The sequence below is a fragment of the Pseudorca crassidens genome, chromosome 10 (genome assembly GCF_039906515.1).
Source record: "Pseudorca crassidens isolate mPseCra1 chromosome 10, mPseCra1.hap1, whole genome shotgun sequence".
Taxonomy (NCBI): domain Eukaryota; kingdom Metazoa; phylum Chordata; class Mammalia; order Artiodactyla; family Delphinidae; genus Pseudorca; species Pseudorca crassidens.
Genome location: NC_090305.1, coordinates 16,019,434 through 16,038,648, shown reverse-complemented (window position 1 = coordinate 16,038,648; position 19,215 = coordinate 16,019,434). Strand labels below are relative to the sequence as shown.

The 19,215-nt window shown below is 35.8% G+C and overlaps 1 protein-coding gene across 5 annotated transcripts in view; it reads right to left on the bottom strand.

The window, feature by feature from the left end:
- The window catches only part of CDKAL1 (CDK5 regulatory subunit associated protein 1 like 1), a 650,929-nt gene that overhangs the window by 616,695 nt on the left and 15,019 nt on the right, over positions 1-19,215 (bottom strand). The gene's annotated exons all lie outside the window — the stretch shown is intronic.

Sequence of the window (19,215 nt, the reverse complement as noted above, 5' to 3'; positions counted from 1 at the left end):
TTCTGATCTCTCTTCTCTCAGCAAACGTTTACTGCACACTTGCTCCACGCGACATCCATCCATCCGAAAGCAAGCTCCTGCCTCCCAAGCACCTGCCATCCAACAGCAGGGGTGAGTCAGGTGTGCAAGCTCCGGGAGTACAACAGGTAGACTCTACAGTAAGGACTGGTGAAGATACAGCGTAGGCCTGAGACAGGGGACAGGGGCAAACAGCAGGCACTAAGCCTTACTATACTGACCGTCTTCACAGGCCACACCAACTAACCCTGGGAATCTTGCAAAAACATACGACACGGAAATAAAAACTATTTTTAATTCTTTTAATTATTAAAAATTAATGTTCCTGTGCTCCAGAATACCTGACATTAAAGGGTATGAAATGTTCAGTAACGATGCAACAACACTCACTGTCCTCCCACTCCATAAACGAGTGGTAATGACATCATCTCACTAGCTCCTCCCCACAGGAAAAAAAAACTGACAGAATTCTAGAACTCACTTTGAAGTTCAAGGTACCACTCTCATGCTGAAATAATACTGCCTTAAGCCAAAATGACTGATGGGAATGTGCTAGAGCCTTTAAGCAAAGGCAGACTTTTCTTGACTGGAGTGACTGTGTAATATGTTTACATGGATAATATAACTCAGTTACTTTTTCTTCTTTTACTGTTCTCATAAACACTAAATTTGATCAGTCTTCAAATCAGTTATTTGGAATCTTCATTTTTCCATCCTAAAAAAACTGTTTAATTCAAAATAAAGTCAATCATAACACACACACACACACACACACACATACCCCACATATGTATAACTAAGTGAATTTAAGGTACTTTTGAGATTAATTTTTTTTAACTGACTTTCCTCTCCTTCTGCCAACCCTCCTGTAATCCAATATACTATAAGAATAATGCCACTGCTTACACAACTCCTTCTTCCTACACTTGAGAGTTTAAAGGTAAGGGGCAAGACAGGTTTGCAATGTTTTGATATAATGTGTTGCCATGGAAATGACTGGCTTGTTCCTTGTGAAGCACCATGACCTCATTGCAAATGAAAAAGGAATAGGATGACTTCTGAGGATTCAACTCAGAGAAAAATTAATAGCTAGGAAAAAGAAACCCAAAAACTGAAGAGACAGTCTGGAAAACATTGCAATGTCAAGAGTTATACTGAAATATTTTCAAAGAACTTATAAAAGCCTGACCTCCAAAATAGGAACCCTGTAATCAAAAAGGAAGATATAATATTAATGTGAAGATAAACCATTCAAATAACATGGACCAGTGGTTTCTAAATAAATACATTACACCCTCAATCTTGATAGACTATGAGCAAAATCCTATGACTTTCTGTGGGTACATTATAAAATTAAACCCACGCCATACTTTTCCCTTCCTAGAAACAGCCTGCTTTTTTCTTTTTCATTTCTTTTTCTTTTCTTTTTTTTTTTTTTTTTTTGGTGCCCCTGTTTATACAGCTTATCCCTTATCACACTGACAAGACTGGGAACCACACCAGATGGTCCCCCCAGACATAATTCTAACAGGTTTTTTGTGCAAACAAAAGATAAAGAAGGCTACAGCAATGATTTACTGATATCTAAAGTTGAAAACTGACAAAACACAAACTGCTTTTTTCTTACTGTTTGAACTGTTTATCCTTTAAACTACTAAGATAGATATGGCCAAAATTAAATATGATTTCAAACTACAAAACCAAATACCCAGCTTTAACTGCCATTAAGTTTTGTCTTTGAGTTACCAAAATGTCCTAAATCACATTTTTTAAAAACAATGTCTATCATTCCCTTTGTACTGGCGAAAGGGGAAGAAATTTGTAAATTTCTGACTTATAAATCTCACTTAGTTGCTGGCTATGAAATAAACTACTCATCTGGATTTTTCATGAGCAAAGAAAATGCATTTGAATTGAAAACTCCAGAATATTTTCCCCAAGAAGAGCTAAAGAATGAATTAACTGAACCAAATCTGGAATCTTGGCTGTAGAACTAAAGTCTATTCTATTTCAAAATAATGTACCAAGTGAATATAACACAAGACCAAATGGAAAGTGTCCCCCAAATTACTCATCCTTCAAGATTAAAGAGTGTTTACACACCATAAAACAGAAGCTCCCTCATGACAATCTAATTGCAAAGAGCACTGTTTTTACGGTATACCTGAAAATCCAGCAAAAGCCCCAAATGATAATATATAATGAAACTGACAAGCATCTGAAATAAACTACCCAGACATCAAGCAAAAATACACCAGACAGACCCACAGGGCTCTTGTAATGTAGGTCATGACTGTCAGACCATAGCAAAAACATGGTGACCCTTGATAAAAATTAACCTTGATTATATGTAATCATGCACATATTTTGCTCTCAGTAACCAGCCCTCTGAAGTAAGTCCATAAAGCTGCAAGAAGTGGATATCAGAGTTGGCTGGGAACTATTTTTCACCAAAGAAAATGTCTGTCTCGTCATCTATCTATGGAGGTATAGGGGTAGCTTCAAACAAAATAGTCCAAGACCTCTGGGGCCTCCAAACATCTTACTTTCTCAGAGATCTTACTGCTTCAACCAAATGCACTTACTCTATAGTGTGTTTGTACAGATGTCTAAGACTCCATAAAAACCTACACGTGCATACGTTCTAGCTAAACTCCTTAACCTTCTAGAGGCAGAATATGTCTGTTTTTTTGTAGAAAAATTATAAAAGTAAGCAAATTAAAATCAGATCAGGAATAATAGGCCTGATCATATAATCTCTTACACCGTCTCTTTTTGTAGAAATCACTAACAAAGTCTCTGGGAGAGAGGTGGTGCTAAAATGCTGACTTTCCAGTTAATCCAAACTCATATAACCTCTTACGAAAACTTACAGGACAAAAATTCCCCACGCAGCAGAACAAAAAATGAGCATGTTCACATGGTACAGACACTTTATCCACAGCTAGTTAATTCAGGTAGTGACAGCATAATACTCAACGAGCCAGTGGTGTAAATCTGAACCAGCCAGTCACACTGCCTTCTGCGGCCACAAGGCAGATGTTTACTTCTGCCAGCAGCCATCACACGTGAGAACGGAAAACAGGACCCAGTGAAAGACTGTGCTCAAATCAGTGCAAATCCACGACCACTGCAAGAGCGGTGGGTCACAAAGGTCACGTCTGTAGGGCACACATCATTCAAGGGAAACAATAGGTGTTCTCTGTACAATGCTTCCAAATCCAATCTAAACCCACTGTACCAGGGGTAAAGCACATAGTTTTCTGATGTAGGAATATCCAAGATCCAGGACACTAAAACTGTACGAAGTGTAATCTAACAGTTGTTATTTGATGGTCTGTGCCCTAAACCAAATATTTTATTTATTTCTGAACAGAAAATTAATTCTGTCGGACACAGAAGAAATCTAATTTTGACTTTTACGGCGAAAGTATGGCATTTATTATAACTCTAAGACTAAATAAAAAGCATCATGCTGATGTAAGAGATAAAATTTAAAATAAATGCAGCGTATTTTCTTTTAACACATATTAGGTTCACTTCCATCTGCCATCTTTTTGGAGGATGAAAAACTCCCTAGCTGAAATATGTTTGCTAATAAATATAACTTGAGATTTTTCTTTGAAATTAAGCTGTAAAAGTGTTATGAAAACTGTCTTGTTTGCAGACGGCGCCAATCACATACTATTCTCATTATGGTCACTATACACATATTCTTAATATATAAATAACAAACACTGACAAGCAAGGTAAAATAATAACAACATTGGATTCCACAATGGAAATTTTCAATCTGAAAAGGCAGGTCTAACATACTTTTCAAAAAACGCAAACAGGAAATATGCAACAGTGAGTTGTGCAGTGTGGTCCTTAAAATCCTGAACTCACTAAATGTCATCATATTAGTAGGAAACTCTGGCTACAGGCTAATTTAATACTTAAATGTTAATATAATTTTCCCATTACGACATCTGCCATGAATGTTTTTTTAACCAATAAAAGGTTAGAAAACGGCATGTAAGGAAGAAAAGAAAAATCCTCCAGCAATATCCTTGATACATAAAGTCATAAATATGCATTATTTCCAGGCCTAGTTTATTAAAAATTACTATACTTTCAAAAATGTGTGATTTGAGCAGAAATAAAGGAAGGAACTAGGTTAATAAAAAAAAAATCTAAAAATAAGATAACTGAAATTAGGCTACTGTCTTGCCAGGCATGAATATATAAAACAGTGTAATTTTATTTAAAACATGCAAAGACTAAATCCTAAAATAATTAATTTCTTTAGCCACCGCAAGACAAGTGAGTCACAAAAATAGCAATGGATAAATCTTGTTACGAATACTATAATGTGGACCTGTATGTATGATAAATAAAGTATAAGAAAGCACGCAGCATTTCTATGTAAACTGCTTCTGAAGGATTATTATGGAATGCACACACTGACTGAACTTAAAGTGCTCGGGTTTTAAACATTAATTTACTTTGACTATGTGCATGTCAAAATGAAAGATTGCTGTCTGGATCCAGACATGGCGTATTAATATTGAACACAGGCATTCACTTCAGGTCAGTAGTCACTCCAAGTCGACTTCAGCAGGTGGTAAAAGTAATGTACTCATTAAAATGTATGTGTTACGAGGTTATCTCCACAAAACAGCTCTCAAATAGAGGTAGCCTTGAAACTGAAGCATTAGATATGCTAGAACCAACCTCTATTTGTCGTAAGTCTGGAGAAAATTGAACTTACCCTCGCTCCCTAATAACCAATAAATTAGTTGCTTTCGTCAGTATCTAGGGAAAAGTCAGAGTTTAAAATTCCACAAAGCTAACCTGGCTGCGTCCAACAGAGTTAAATGCTCTTGAACCAACCTATACAGACTAGAGTATCATTTTAGATCCAGAAGCCAAATATGGGAGTTTTCTTCATTTTGGATGTCTCAGTGTATTTCTTAATTAAGTAGAAATTCACTCCTTTCGAGACATCCCTGGTGGCACAGTGGTTAAGAATCCGCCTGCCAATGCAAGGGACACGGGTTCGAGCCCTGGTCCCGGAAGATCCCATATGACGTGAAGCAACTAAGCCTGTGGCCACAACTACTGAGCCTGCACTCTAGAGCCCGCGAGCCACAACTACTGAGCCCACGTGCCACAACTACTGAAGCCCGCGCACCTGGAGCCCATGCTCCGCAACAAGAGAAGCCACTGCAATGAGAAGCCCACGCACCACTATGAAGAGTAGCCCCTGCTCGCCACAACTAGAGAAAGCCCATGTGCAGCAACGAAGACCCAATGCAGCCAGAAATAAATAAGATTAAATCTTAAAAAAAATTTACTCCTTTCATTTCAATTAACTCTATTCAAATTATTTTCCCCTTCTGTGAGATAATAAATTTCAGTTCTCCAGACTAAAGGCATAAAGCTCAAGACACTAGAGCTGACTCAAACCAAAGAGATTCCCCCCACCCCCGCCGCCCAAAAAAATTACATCTGACCTTCAACATATACAACAGTGTAACTACACCCAAAAAGCTCAAATACGTTTTTTTAAATTACTTTCCAACGTCAGGGATAAATCTTTTCCATTTATTCCTGGCACACCTAAACTTAAACAAGATCATTCTCTTTCACTTCTCTCACTCCTAAGTCACCCAATTATTTCCACTAACAGATAACTCACTTCTTCATTTTAATAACCTTTTTAACGTATATATATAACTATCGTCTTTACAAGTTGTTCTTTTTTCCCAAAAAAATACTGATCCATTTTGTACATAAATAAGCAGACAGGGTCCCCAAATTTGTAATTAATCATTTCAAACTGCTTCATTTACTCATTATCCATCCAATTACTAGATAAGGGAAGAACGGGAAAAAGGTCAGCAGAGACAGGGGAAACAGAAGTCTTCTTACAAGGATGAGCCCGTATCTGCCTTGTTCACTGATGAATACACAGCACCACAGGCACACGATGAGTATCTAATGAATGAATGAATTTATAAAGAACCAGAGAGCACTGGAGTTCACCTCACTCATTTGAGATATAAGTAAACTGAAGGATTAAATGGCTTGGCTAAGATCACAAGGTAAGTTGGTCAGCTTTGCACAGAGTCTAACTCAACAGATGCTGCTTTAACGTGGAGTTTTTCTCCTTCTTTCTCCCACCTTTAGTACTTATTCTTTAAGCTCAACACAACTCTTTCTAGACATTTATTACGTTTCCCTTTCGAGAAATATAGGTGGAAAGTAGTGCCTCCCCAATCAAGGGGCTAATAGTTCTAAAGATTTCCGTAGCAGGAGAATATATTTGAGGGAATCTAAGATCTAATTGGAAGATAGAACCGGGAGACCAAAGGTAGAAAAAGAACCCATGGAAGCCCCTATCAATATCTGTAAAATTTACTACAGTCTAATAAAGACACTGCACCTTCTACAGTTTCATTCAAATGTGAGTAAACTTCTTTTGGCTTGCAGCAGATAAAATGCATTCTAAGAATGTGTCCAAACATTTGTAAGTCCAATAGATTCCTTTCTTACTGCAAAGGATTCCTATTTTGGGGGGGCCCCAGGGGCCTTCCAGCACAGATCTCAGCTGCCTCCCAGCTCTCAGGTACAAGATGATAAGCACTAGTGCCCCAAAGTATCCCTCTCTTCCAGGATGAAAGGTTAAAACCTCTACATACGATCTATGAGCCATTTTTCTTCCTTTCTAATTGCCAAGCCTCAATTCGTCTTTTCTAAATTATCTTAAAAAGCGGTGACTTAAATATACCTAAGGAAAAAATTCTAACAATCCTGAAAGATTATGTAAAAGTAAATATAATACGGTCTGCTGGAAATTCACACAAAATAAAATCATACTGGGAGTGGGGGAAAAGTCTTCAAATTTGGTTCCTAGTTTCATATTCAGATAAAGGATTTTTCCATCCTCCATAACACCTGTAGGTTTAAAAGGCAGAACACCAGAATTAAGCATTCTAGTGGCAGCCAGTCAATGCTAATTAGTATGACACGCTTAGACTTATCAGGGGGTCCATGACCTACCCCATAATGAAATCTAACTCACTCCAAACGTTCTTGACCAAAGTAAAAGCATTTCTTTGGCAGGTGGCAGAAGGAATGATGAGTCAGGAAGAAATACTCAACACAGGCCAGATGCCTTAAGGTATCACCAGTAGAAACAGGAAAATTACAAGAACCAATTGAGGAAACTAACAAAGAACAATGTGCCTATTCTGTTCAGTCACTTTAAGCAGGAAATCTATACTTAAGGTGCCCACGAATCACAACATTTGTAAAGCACCGACAAGGCCACTTACTATGGTCAGGCTCATAAAAGGGTCTCAAAAATTTATAAAAGACTACTTGACCTAGAAAAATGCTAAATTTAATTCTTTCAGGTGGTAAGAAATCATCGGTGGTTTACACCTAATAGTAAAGGCAACACAAATGAGAAACCGCCTCTGTACTCCATGGAATCACTCAGTAAATTTTACCTGTTTCTCATGAATGACATGAACATTGATATAAATTCATTCAATGAACACGAACCAAGTGCTTATTACAGGCCAAATATGGTAATAGGTACTAAGAATACAAGAAAAAAGGGCTCTCTCTGCACTCAAGTTCAGTCTTACAGGAGAGAAAGTTATGTAAACAAATAATTCCAGTAGAGTCTAATGAGCGCTACAAGCAGAGATAAAGATAATCTTGGTCGTAATAGTATGTTAAGGAAAAGCCTGCTTTGGAGGTGTGCTGGGGGAGATGGGATAAGGAGGAATGGAATGAGAAATGTTGGAGAAGGATTTCACACCTGATATTTCTTAACCTGATGCTGTACCTCTTTCAGAGTGAGAGAAAGGTGAAAAAGCATGACCTGCCCACCCAACCCTCATATTTCTGCAACAGTCAAATGGGTTATTTCACAGGCAAGAATTAAAAAGTCAAAAAAAGATTTATGTATAACGGAATCACTTTGCTGTACATCTGAAACTAACACAATATTGTAAATCAACTCTAGTCCAATATAAAATACATTTTTTTAAAAAAGGAGAAAAGAAGCCAAAACAGAGATAAGTAAGTTCACTAGCAATCCATGTCACCTTTAAAGCAAGACCTCCAATCTTCCAACTTCTAATCCCTTATTCCTTCTATGAAATCACTCCATTCTGCCTCACTGGTTCCCCCCACCAGAAGCCATCTATTATACATTACTTCAATATCCCATCCTCATTTCCTAATTAACAGTCACCATCAAGAAAAAGATGTGCAAGAGAGAAATACATAAAACTAAAAGACATTTAAATAGATTAAAATAAATAAAACATATTTAAATTAAATTTCATTAAGTTACCATTCATTTCAGAGACTCAAATTTAAAACATACATAATGGTGACTTTTCTTTATTAATACTTAATATAATAATAGCTAACATTTATCAACCATTTATTAATTTTCACAACAACCCTGTAACCCATTTTACAGACAAGGAATCACAGGCTCAGAGAGGTTTGAGAAATACTTACTCAGTTATGCCAAGTATGCTAATTTAAAAATTACCCCACGTTTTTCAAGCATTTGAGTTGATCAGTGTCTTTTAGATCAAGATGAGAACCAAAAATGGGGGACAACAATTTCAAGGCAAAGCTAAAGGGACATTACACTTTCAGATAAAGGGCTAAATATCAGAAGGAAAAAAAATCTCTCCAAGTATACTTTTTATAGAAAGAATAAAAATAAATTATGTCTATTTTGTAATTTCCTCCATTACTAATGCATGCTTAAAGAAACTGATTCTGAGATAAATTTTTCTTGTACTTTTCCAGTCCTTGACATAGACTGGTGAGTGGTACTGTGGACTAACAAGCATATTCAACCAACACAGATGACTAAAATTTAAAAGGTATAACATATTAACATATCTAGGCCACACAGAAGGGTCATAAGGTAAGATCACCAGCATAAATTAGCACATTATTATAAGGCGTCTAAAGGAGCCAGACAAAATCTGCATGATAGATCTTCTTTTATACGAATATATAATGCTGATTGATTGGATTTTTTTTAATCCTAAGTATTTTAGGAAAATAATATTGCTTGTATAATATCACATTTTACTACTTCAGGTCCTACCCTGAGAAGCACATTTGCCATTATGGGGAGCCTGGGGAGGTGCAGGGGGTGGGGACCTGTTGAAAGCATTTTGGGGGCACTTAGCTGTCTTTCTCAGTTTCATGCTTTTTAAAAAAGTTATTCTGAGTGCATTTTTGCACTTTCTAATTTCCTTACAAAAATCCCTAAACACAAAGTCATTTAGGAAAATAATCTTTGTTATTTACCAAATCCCTAGAATTTTACATCTAGAAAAAGCCTAGGTTAAAAAACAGATCTGTTTCTTGCTAAATGATTAAAACACTTCATTAATCTCTACAATAAGAATATCCTAAGAGTATGGGCTCTGAAGTACTGTAGTGTCACAATGCTTTGCTTCAATTTTTCATACTATTCATAGCTCACAGAACAATTGTCAAATATTGGAAGAAAATGTCTAAGTGATAGTCTTTAGCTACTGAAACAGGTGCTGAATAATCAAATCCTCCTTTAATTATGCATTTTTAAACAATTCAGACAAACCACATATGTATTATTATTACTAGCATCAACAAAAGCAGCAGTAAGAGTGAACATTTAAATATAAGCACATACACTCTCATGAACATAAAAGAACCCCTCTAACTGCCAATTGTGTCTTCACTTCCCCCAAACTACATACATTTAGTAACTGAGACAGTCACTTCAGAGTTATAAGGATGAGTTTTTAATGGAGGAAGACGTTAACTCTTTATTTCTAAGGATTAGTACCTTAAAAAGGATACTTCAGAAAAAAATAACAAAAACTGAAATGTACAAGTTATGTTGACTTCAAACATTTTCTGCTTTTAAATAAAGGAAACAGTGGAAGCACACCTGAAATTATCTCAGATTTTTTTAATCTTACACCCAAAACAAGAGTCAAGCATTTTATATTAGTAACAGAAGCATCTTGTGCTGTTCTACATCCAGTAAAAATCACTGACAAATTCTGTTTATATTAAAAAACAACTACAGATAGCTTTTACTGGACATAAAAATATACTAATTGTATTATCTTCTGGGGTCATAAAGTACGTTGGATGTAATATGCTTCATGAATAAACAATCAGGGAGGTTTTCACCTAACTGTATGGAAAATGTATGCACCACATCCTTTATATAAATCATCCTCACTTCAAGTCAAATTCGTATTATCTAATTTTTGCATTCTTCACCTAGAGAAGCTATTCATAGAACCTAGATTCTCCTTTCATCTCACTACTGCCGGTAGGAAATTCAAGCAATGAAAGATTTTTCTAAATTTTCAAAGGTACTTTTACCATAAAGTAACATTCCAGAATGGATAAACCTATGTGGTATGACCTAAAAGCCACACAAATCATTTATTTATGGCTGTTATGTTTTAATCACTGGATAGTTTTTAGAGGCTTAAAAAAATTAATGGGTTTTGCTATACAAAAGCAACTATGTTTTCCATGAAACATTAGCTGTCACATTAATACAAGGTTTTACCATTAATTATATTGGATTATACAGGAGTCTATGTCTACACGATGATTGTTAAATATCTGAATTTCCAAACCATTTCCAAAAAAAATGTAACCTGGTCCTACTAAACCTTACATGAATTAAAAATCCATTTACAAAACAGAAAATTAAACATTAAAAAATATAACCTCAATTTAATAATACATTTGCAGATAAAACATGCAACACATTTTTCATCAAAAAGCAAAATATTATATATACGTAAACAGTGCCACCTTTTGGTACATTTAGGAAATGAGCTTCTAAATTGTACAAAAATATCTTTAAATGTGATGAGAGAGCAAAGCAAGAAATTAAAAAAACATCAGTTTACAATTTAATAACATTAAGGTGTAATAAATGTTACTCATTTTAAAACATAAATATTTTCAAAAACTAAAACGTTACCTCATGTTTATATGTTTTCATTTCATTTTCATGAGGTTGGCAGAGCACCATTTCATTTCAAAGAAAACTGAGGCTCAGAAAATGTTAATGCCTGACTCAAATATCCCTCAGTTAAGAATGGTTGAATCATCAGTATCTTGAAATTGTTAGTTTTAAATTTCAACATTAATTCTTCAATAAGATTTTACAAAATTTTATTTGTATAATGTTTTTTGTATATACTTGCAAGGAAAAGATATTTATGTTTAAATTACTACATGAAGAACATACAAACACTGACTACACTCTCACAGTTGTTTACATTTCACGAACACAAAAACTCTTCATCTAATACAGTATTCTTCCTACCTCTATGCTAAAAGAAAAAGCCTTCACTGAAAACTGCAAAGCCTTCTCTCATTTTTTTCCTCAGGAAAAAAACAGCCCTTGTTTATGGCTTGCACGCAATTTGCAACTTACCTAAGACACAGATAAAAAGCTGCTACAAATGAGATGGAAATGATAAGCTTCAAATATTCTCCCTAAAGCTTCTTTGCCTTAATTTGATCTCCTATTTAGGTGTCTGTATAGCATTTTCAATGTCTTCTACTTCTACCTCTCTCACTGATTTCCTGAATAGTTTTTATGAGACCATAACATAGTTATTCTAGAACACCCTCACAGCTCCCTTATTTTTGTAAGCTAGCTAATAACTCAGCTCTCACATGGAAAAAAGAAAATATTCTCAATGATCTTTATCTGTTACTATGGATTTTACTCAAAGTGCAGTCATCAAGTAGTTTTTCATGGAGCAGACTTCAAAATCAGTTAATATGTAATGAACCCATCCTAAATTACTGCACACTGCCACTCAATTAAAAAGAAAGAAAGAAGACAACAGCTGATAAGATGGTAGCTAAAATGGTTACTGAAAACACTGAAAGAGTAAAAGCAAAGAGCAAGCCAGAGGGATGGGCCAGAAGTACTACATCTTCTGTGAAACAGAACTCCACGATCAAATGCAATAATTAGACATTAACTCAGAAATGTTCATTAATTAGCCTCACCTCTTGTTCATAACATATTCAAGAAAAAGCACAGTATAAGACATAAAAATTGGTAAACCTAGCCATTTCTAAAAATGATTCAGTGGGAAAGACTGAATATGAACATGCTAAGCATACATTTTTAAAGGATTCCCTTTCACCCCACAGCTCTTTTTTCATCACTGGGAGCGCTGGATGCGCCCCCCTCAAGAGTAAACAACATTCTGGATCTTCTCTAGAGACTCTTGATTTCCCTCCCCTATTTCCGAATGGATGAAAATCCCACTTTGAAAAAGCCCTTAGTTTTAATTCTCTCTGCTTTTCTCCCTGGGCAGAAAGGGAAAAAAGAAGGAGGAAGTGCCACTCTCGTTGCCACCCTGTACTATGCCCCCTTACCAATCACTACAAATAACTCACTGAATACAAGCAACGCTCCAAGATCACTTCTCTCTCTGCAAATGCACAGGCATACACACAAATACATGGAAATATATATGTAACAGAATTTTATTATGTTTGAAGGAACATCAAAATTTCTAATACTGAATTCAATCCCATTAAATTGAAAGCAATTACTGCTTCCAATTTAATAAGAATGGATTAAATTAGATTTCTGATTCAATATAATTTGTAGCGTCCATGTCAGGTAAAGTGATAGTACGAGGATCTTATCTGAGACATGTCAGGACCATGAAGACTGGACTTGACAGCCACTAAATAGGATTCTACTGAAAAATTCAAGGGACTCACACACATACCACACGCCACATTTATTTAAACTTTAGAGTATACTTTAACTTGTATTCTTCTATAAAGAGAGAATAAAACTACTTCAATACATTATAGTCAAAATATTGTTTTTACTTGTTCACTAATGCACATGCAAAAAACACCTGAATTCCTATCGTGCAACAGGTACTGAGTTTGATGATGAAGATGGTAATACCAGACACACATGGAACACGTTTGTACATAGTAATATTTAATCTTTAGAAAGGACTGCTGTAGTCATCTTCATTAAATAAATAAGGATACTGAAGCACAGAGGTGTTGTCATTTGCCCAAAGCCATAAAGCTAATACATGGCAGTAGCTGGCTTTACAGCCTGGCTCAATATTAACAGCTGGCTACAGTCTGCTCTTCATCACTAAGCAACAGTGTCTCTGAGATGCCAAAGGTAAAGATGATTAAGACAGAAGGAACTCACACACCATGGGAGAGAACATGTAAAAAGAAGATAAATTACCCTAAGACAGGAAGTAGCTGAGGTACCACCCTCTCCGTCTCTAAGCAGAGGAAGTAAGCTGAATGGCGGCAGTGCAAGTGGAGATACAGCTGTACAAGCAGTTACAGCTAATGATCAGATTAGGTGATCAGAGGTATAGTCACAACACACACGCATATGCAAAAAGCCCTTAAATCACCCATATATATGACATACACGAATTTGTGTACATAACACAGTACAAGAATTCTTAGAAACTGTTAAATTTGAGAAGCACCAAGCTACAATGAAGGAATATCCAAAAGGAAAGTCTCTGCAGATGCCTGGACATTCAAATCATCCTGAATTAACCATCAAACATGTGTTTGATGCTGGTAAAGTGGGAATGAGTGGGAAATTTTAAAGTGCTGTAATTTACTCCATTCTCCTTTAATATGAAACCTCTTTAACCTTAATATATGTTCATAGATTTGGGGATTACTCAAGATGCACCTTATGTGAAGGTTAGTTTTTAGTTAAGTGTGAAAGCAATGTAATGGTAAAGGTATCAAATGTTTGTCCTCAGATTCAAAAACTCCCACTTTAGCATATGCTCTTCTGGGCAAAAGGACAATGACCGCATTCTACAACAAGCACAGTCAGGGCGACAGAGCAACGACGATGTCAAGCAGCAAGCAATGAGCGAATCATTTCACACGCGGTCTCCAGCATACGTGTGGTGGGCGGGTATCTGAGCCGGGTCATGCTGCCTCTGAAAAGGTCAATTTGTCTGACTCTTGTATAAGTACTACTAAAAAGTTTAAAGAGCAATGAATCAGAATAAAATAAAGTGTTAACTAATTTAATGACTTCTAATAATTTTATTAGAAGACTATTTGTAACACAAAATTCACTTTTCATATTAATGGCATAGATGCAGTTATCATGTAATGTAATACTGCCATCTACTGTCCAAGAGCTAAAAATACATCGTCTTTAATCCAAACCAACTAGAATTTTAACAGCCAAAAAAAGAGCCAACATTATTTTACATGTTCCAGTGTCAACATCTGAAAAAAAGGTTTTTTCCTCAAAATCAGGGACAACAATGCAAAAACATAGATTTTTAAGTGAAGCTTTCATGGTAATTACTCATCTTTCCATTTTCTTAAAAAATAAAATAAAGTTTAAACACAGGCTATTTCTAAATGAATTATCAAAAATAACTTTTACAAAATCTCAAAGGGCAATATGAATCATTAAGCAATTAAGCAAAAGTGAAGTTTATGAAAATCCGTTAGTCTCTGTAAATTTGTCACTCATAAAAATTCTAAAATATTTTGAAGGGTGTACTTTAGGCAGAAAGATTCCAGATAAAGGTCTGAGGTGCAAGATGGAATGAAGAGTAAAGACAGGGACAAATATGTGGATGTGTTGAATTAAACACTGACCATATAAAATATTAGTAAGTCCTAGGAAAAAAAATTCTAAAATATTAAAACTAAAAAATATTTTTAAGTTGTTCAGTATCAGAATGCCAGCAATTTTGAAAAGACTGGTCATCTTAATACAGCTGAGCACTCCAGTGCATTTATTCACAAAAATTACTGCAACTAATGTGAGTTGAAGTACTACCACTTACATGCTACAAGAAATGCAAACAAGAAGTTTAAGTGACCTGAAAAGGTCAGGCCAAAAGTGGAACAGGATGAAAAATGATCGAAAGTTCCCAGAGAAAAACGATTAAAAAAGATGAAGTTTTCCCGCATCTACCAGTGAGAAAATTGAGCTTAAAACTTTTATCAAAATAATGTGATTATCATGCAAGTTATTAACTATGACTGGGCATTCACTTTGACATAATATCAAGTTAAAAAAGTCAGGACCTGGAGCCAAAGTATTTTAGAATTCACAAGAGTGAACTAGATTTTTCTCTTTATCTCTGTAAAAGGTAAAGAATCTAACGAACCATGCAAGTTCACTCTCAAACATAAGGAAAACAATGCTCAGGATTTAAACAAGAACAAAATTAACACTACTTAATTTGTATGGATAACACACAATTTAGTACAGAATCAAAACTAGTGCCACTTAGTAGGCAGATGGTTGAAACACAGTTTTATGCTTCCTATCACAAGAGGAGATTCTTGTTGAGATGAAAAGACGAGATAAAAAAAAAACAAAACTAAATGTTCCCATGCTCTATTTAAAGAAGAAAAAGAAAACTAGAATGTAGAGATCAGAAAAATCAGCATGTATCCTATTTTATGTCACAGTAATGAAGAGTCCCAACATATGAGTATCATACCACAATACTTGTTCATCAGATTTGGCCTCAAACGACCTGTGACCATTCAAACACTAAATATATTCTCAAGATATAAAGATCGCCACCAATGAGGACAATGAAAATAATTGACCAACATTCCAAAAGAAATAATCCAAAAACAATAACCAAGGCAGCATTATTTGTGGGGGAGGGGGTTAGTCTATAAAAATTGCTCACTTGAAGAACACACTCATGAAATGTTTGTGTTCAAATCATACTTCTGTAAAAAGCCACTGTACCTACCAGGACAGTTTAACTGCTTTCCATAATACTAATTTAATTCTATCATGCAAACAGGTATCTGAGTTTTAGAGAATGACATCATTTTTCCTCAGCAGGTTTCATTCTTTGAAATGAGAAGCAAGCAGGCATTATAAGTTATAAACCACCCTTTTCCTCAAAATAAAAAGGATTTGAAAGAGCCAACGAACAAGCATTTACTTCTCTAAGTCTCTGTGAGGTCTTACTATGGAGTAATTATATTCCTAGATTCACACAGTTAGAAAAGTAGCAATTTCAAGTATATATCTAATCTCTCTTTCTTCCCCAAATAGTAAAAATATCTACCATTGGTAACTGAGATTTCTGAATTTCTCTGTATACTGTTTTCAGTAACTTCTGTGTACATTATACATAATCTATTATATATCTCATTCTTATCAATTACAGAGTTAAACGAAAATATTTTTGGTCTACATGTGATTAATGAAATATTATAAACTATTAAGCAATAATAATTTTTATAAATTCCCATTATTCCACAATAACAAAAGAGACCACTGGCATAGGTATCCAGAAATCATTCATATATCTAACCTAAATGAAAGACCTGTAGAGATTTCCTTATTAAATATTTTAAGGAAGCTAATGTTTATATTTTCTGGGCCTATGGCATCTAGACAAGGAAGAAAGTGGTCCTACAGTCTACTGCATGCAAGCCAGACTAGAATTAAAACTGCTAAATTTCTGAAGTGGGTAAAATCACAGTATGTAAAATTAATACAAATACATATAAGTAATACAGGCATATAAAAGAAATAAACTACAGTAACAAGAAAAATAAATTTCACATTCAAGTGATTAAGGAACCAATTCCCATTTTTACTATTCCCAAATAAGAAATGAAAATTAGGTTTGCATAACAAAGTTTAATATTCTTGTATAAACACATCAAGACTTATTTTACATAGAAGAGTACTGTTATAATACTAAAAACCTGTTAATAGGCTAAAATGAATTAACATGTGTTAGATATTAAATATCACCTAGGATAAGTCAAGCTCTGAATTTTTTTAATATTTAGGAAGTTATCTTAAAGGCTATTTTCTTAATTTTCAAACTGTACCATCAGAATGTATTAAGGTAAGTACAGGCTAAATTATACAAAAATTACTAATGAACACAGAGAAGTAATTCTAAAAGCAGATTGAGTGTTTTTACCTGTTTTAAGACTGATTTTGCTGTCTAAAGAATGAGTTATCAGGACTTCCCTGGTGGTGCAGTGGTTAAGAATCCGCCTGCCAATGCATGGGACACGGGTTCGAGCCCTGGTCCAGGAAGATCCCACATGCCATGGAGCAACTAAGCCCGTGCGCCACAACTACTGAGCCGGTGCTCTAGAGCCCATGAACCACAACTACTGAGCCTGCGTGCCACAACTACTGAAGCCCGCGTGCCTAGAGCCCATGCTCCACAACAAAAGAAGCCACCGAAATAAGAAACCTGCGCACCACAAGGAAGAGCAGCCCCTGCTCACCTCAACTAGAGAAAGCCCGAGCGCAGCAACAACACCCCAACGCAACCCAAAATAAATAAAAAAAAATAAATTTTTTAAAAAAAGAATGAGTTATCAAAAACAGAGTTAATGACATACAATTACTTACTTATTGAAGGAAACAATGCTATGAAAGGAATAACTTTCCAATCTGCCCTTCTCCTCACATCCATCTTGAAGCTAGGACAGGCCAACTACACATGCAAAGGCAATGTGCTATGTGATACAGACTAGTGGTCAAGAGCAATGTTTTGGAGCAACAGACTTTACCGCCCATGTGATTTAAAGTAAGAAACAACCTCTCCATTCTCACCTATATGAATGGATGCTAATATGTCCTTTTGTCACAAGGACTAAGCATGATAACACATATAAAGCACTGGGCCATTCACTGCCTCTCACAAAGCATTCGAATTATGTTCCCATTTATTGTACATACAACAGAAACAGATACAGATGGATGTGCCAGTTCATATACATATATATTCCCTAACTCTGTCCACTGAGAGAACCTCGAAGCACTGATACTTCACAGTAGCAATAAGCACAACTAGTGCCCAGATCTCTGGTCTGGTTCTACACACTATTCTCCTAATGAAAGGGGTCAGGATTCCTTGGAAAAGTGGTTGCTTCCAAGGCTGGGGAAGGGAAAATACAACACTAGAATATCTTGTGGTGCCAGAAAATAAGGAAGTGCTCAAAAAGGAATGGGGGCATGTTTGAAGGACACAGGAGCCAGTCTAAACAAGGTCCTATGGCCAAAGTTGGAACAATACAAGAAACAAAATAAATAGGGCTTCCCTGCCGGCGTAGTGGGTGAGAGTCCGCCTGCCGATGCAGGGGACATGGGTTCATGCCCCGGTCCGGGAAGATCCCACATGCCGCGGAGCAGCTGGGCCCGTGAGCCATGGCCGCTGAGCCTGCGCGTCCGGAGCCTGTGCTCCGCAACGGGAGAGGCCACAGCAGTGAGAGGCCCGCGTATCGCAAAAAATAAATAAATAAATAAATAAATAAATAAAAATAAATAAATAATGATAGCTCTGAACTATAACCTATAGAATAAAATAAATATCCATGAGTTCATACTGATATCAACAAATAAAATGGGGAGGAAAGGACAGCCCTTCCTTACAGAAGACTCTGATTAATAAATGTGGAAGAAAAGAAGAAAATAGAAAATCACCACTAGGCAAATATCACAGTAATAACTTGCAGACAAGATCCACCAACAGATACTAAAATCATCGAATACTAAAATTACTAGGCAAGAGGTTGAGGAGGCACCGGGTATTTACTAGTTACAATGAGAAAAACAGTAACTTTACTGTGGAGAAATCTGACAGACAAGGGGTAGTGTACTGACATCATGAAGCCCCCTGCCCGATGTGATGCACTGAGAAGGATACAATATCATTTCTGTGCTCTTCTTGCCAAAAATGCATAATTACCTTACTCTAATCTAAGGTAATCATAATTACCTTACTCTATCAGACAAACCCAAGGTGAGGGACATTCTACAAAATAATCGATTTTCTTTCAGAAGTGTCAAAGTCATAAAAGATGAGAAAAAACTGAGCAACTGTCACAGATTGGAGGAGACTAAGGAGACATTACAAATAAACATAAGGTGAGAGCCTAGATTGGATCCTGGAACATAAAAAGGATGTAAATAGGAAACCTGACAAAATTCAAACAAGATTTGTAGTTTAGATAATAGTATTGTGCTAACACTAATTTCCCAATTTATTAATTATTCTACAATTATGTTAGATATTAAGATTAGGGGACCCTGGATAAAGGACATATACAAACTCTCAATTTTACTACTTTCCT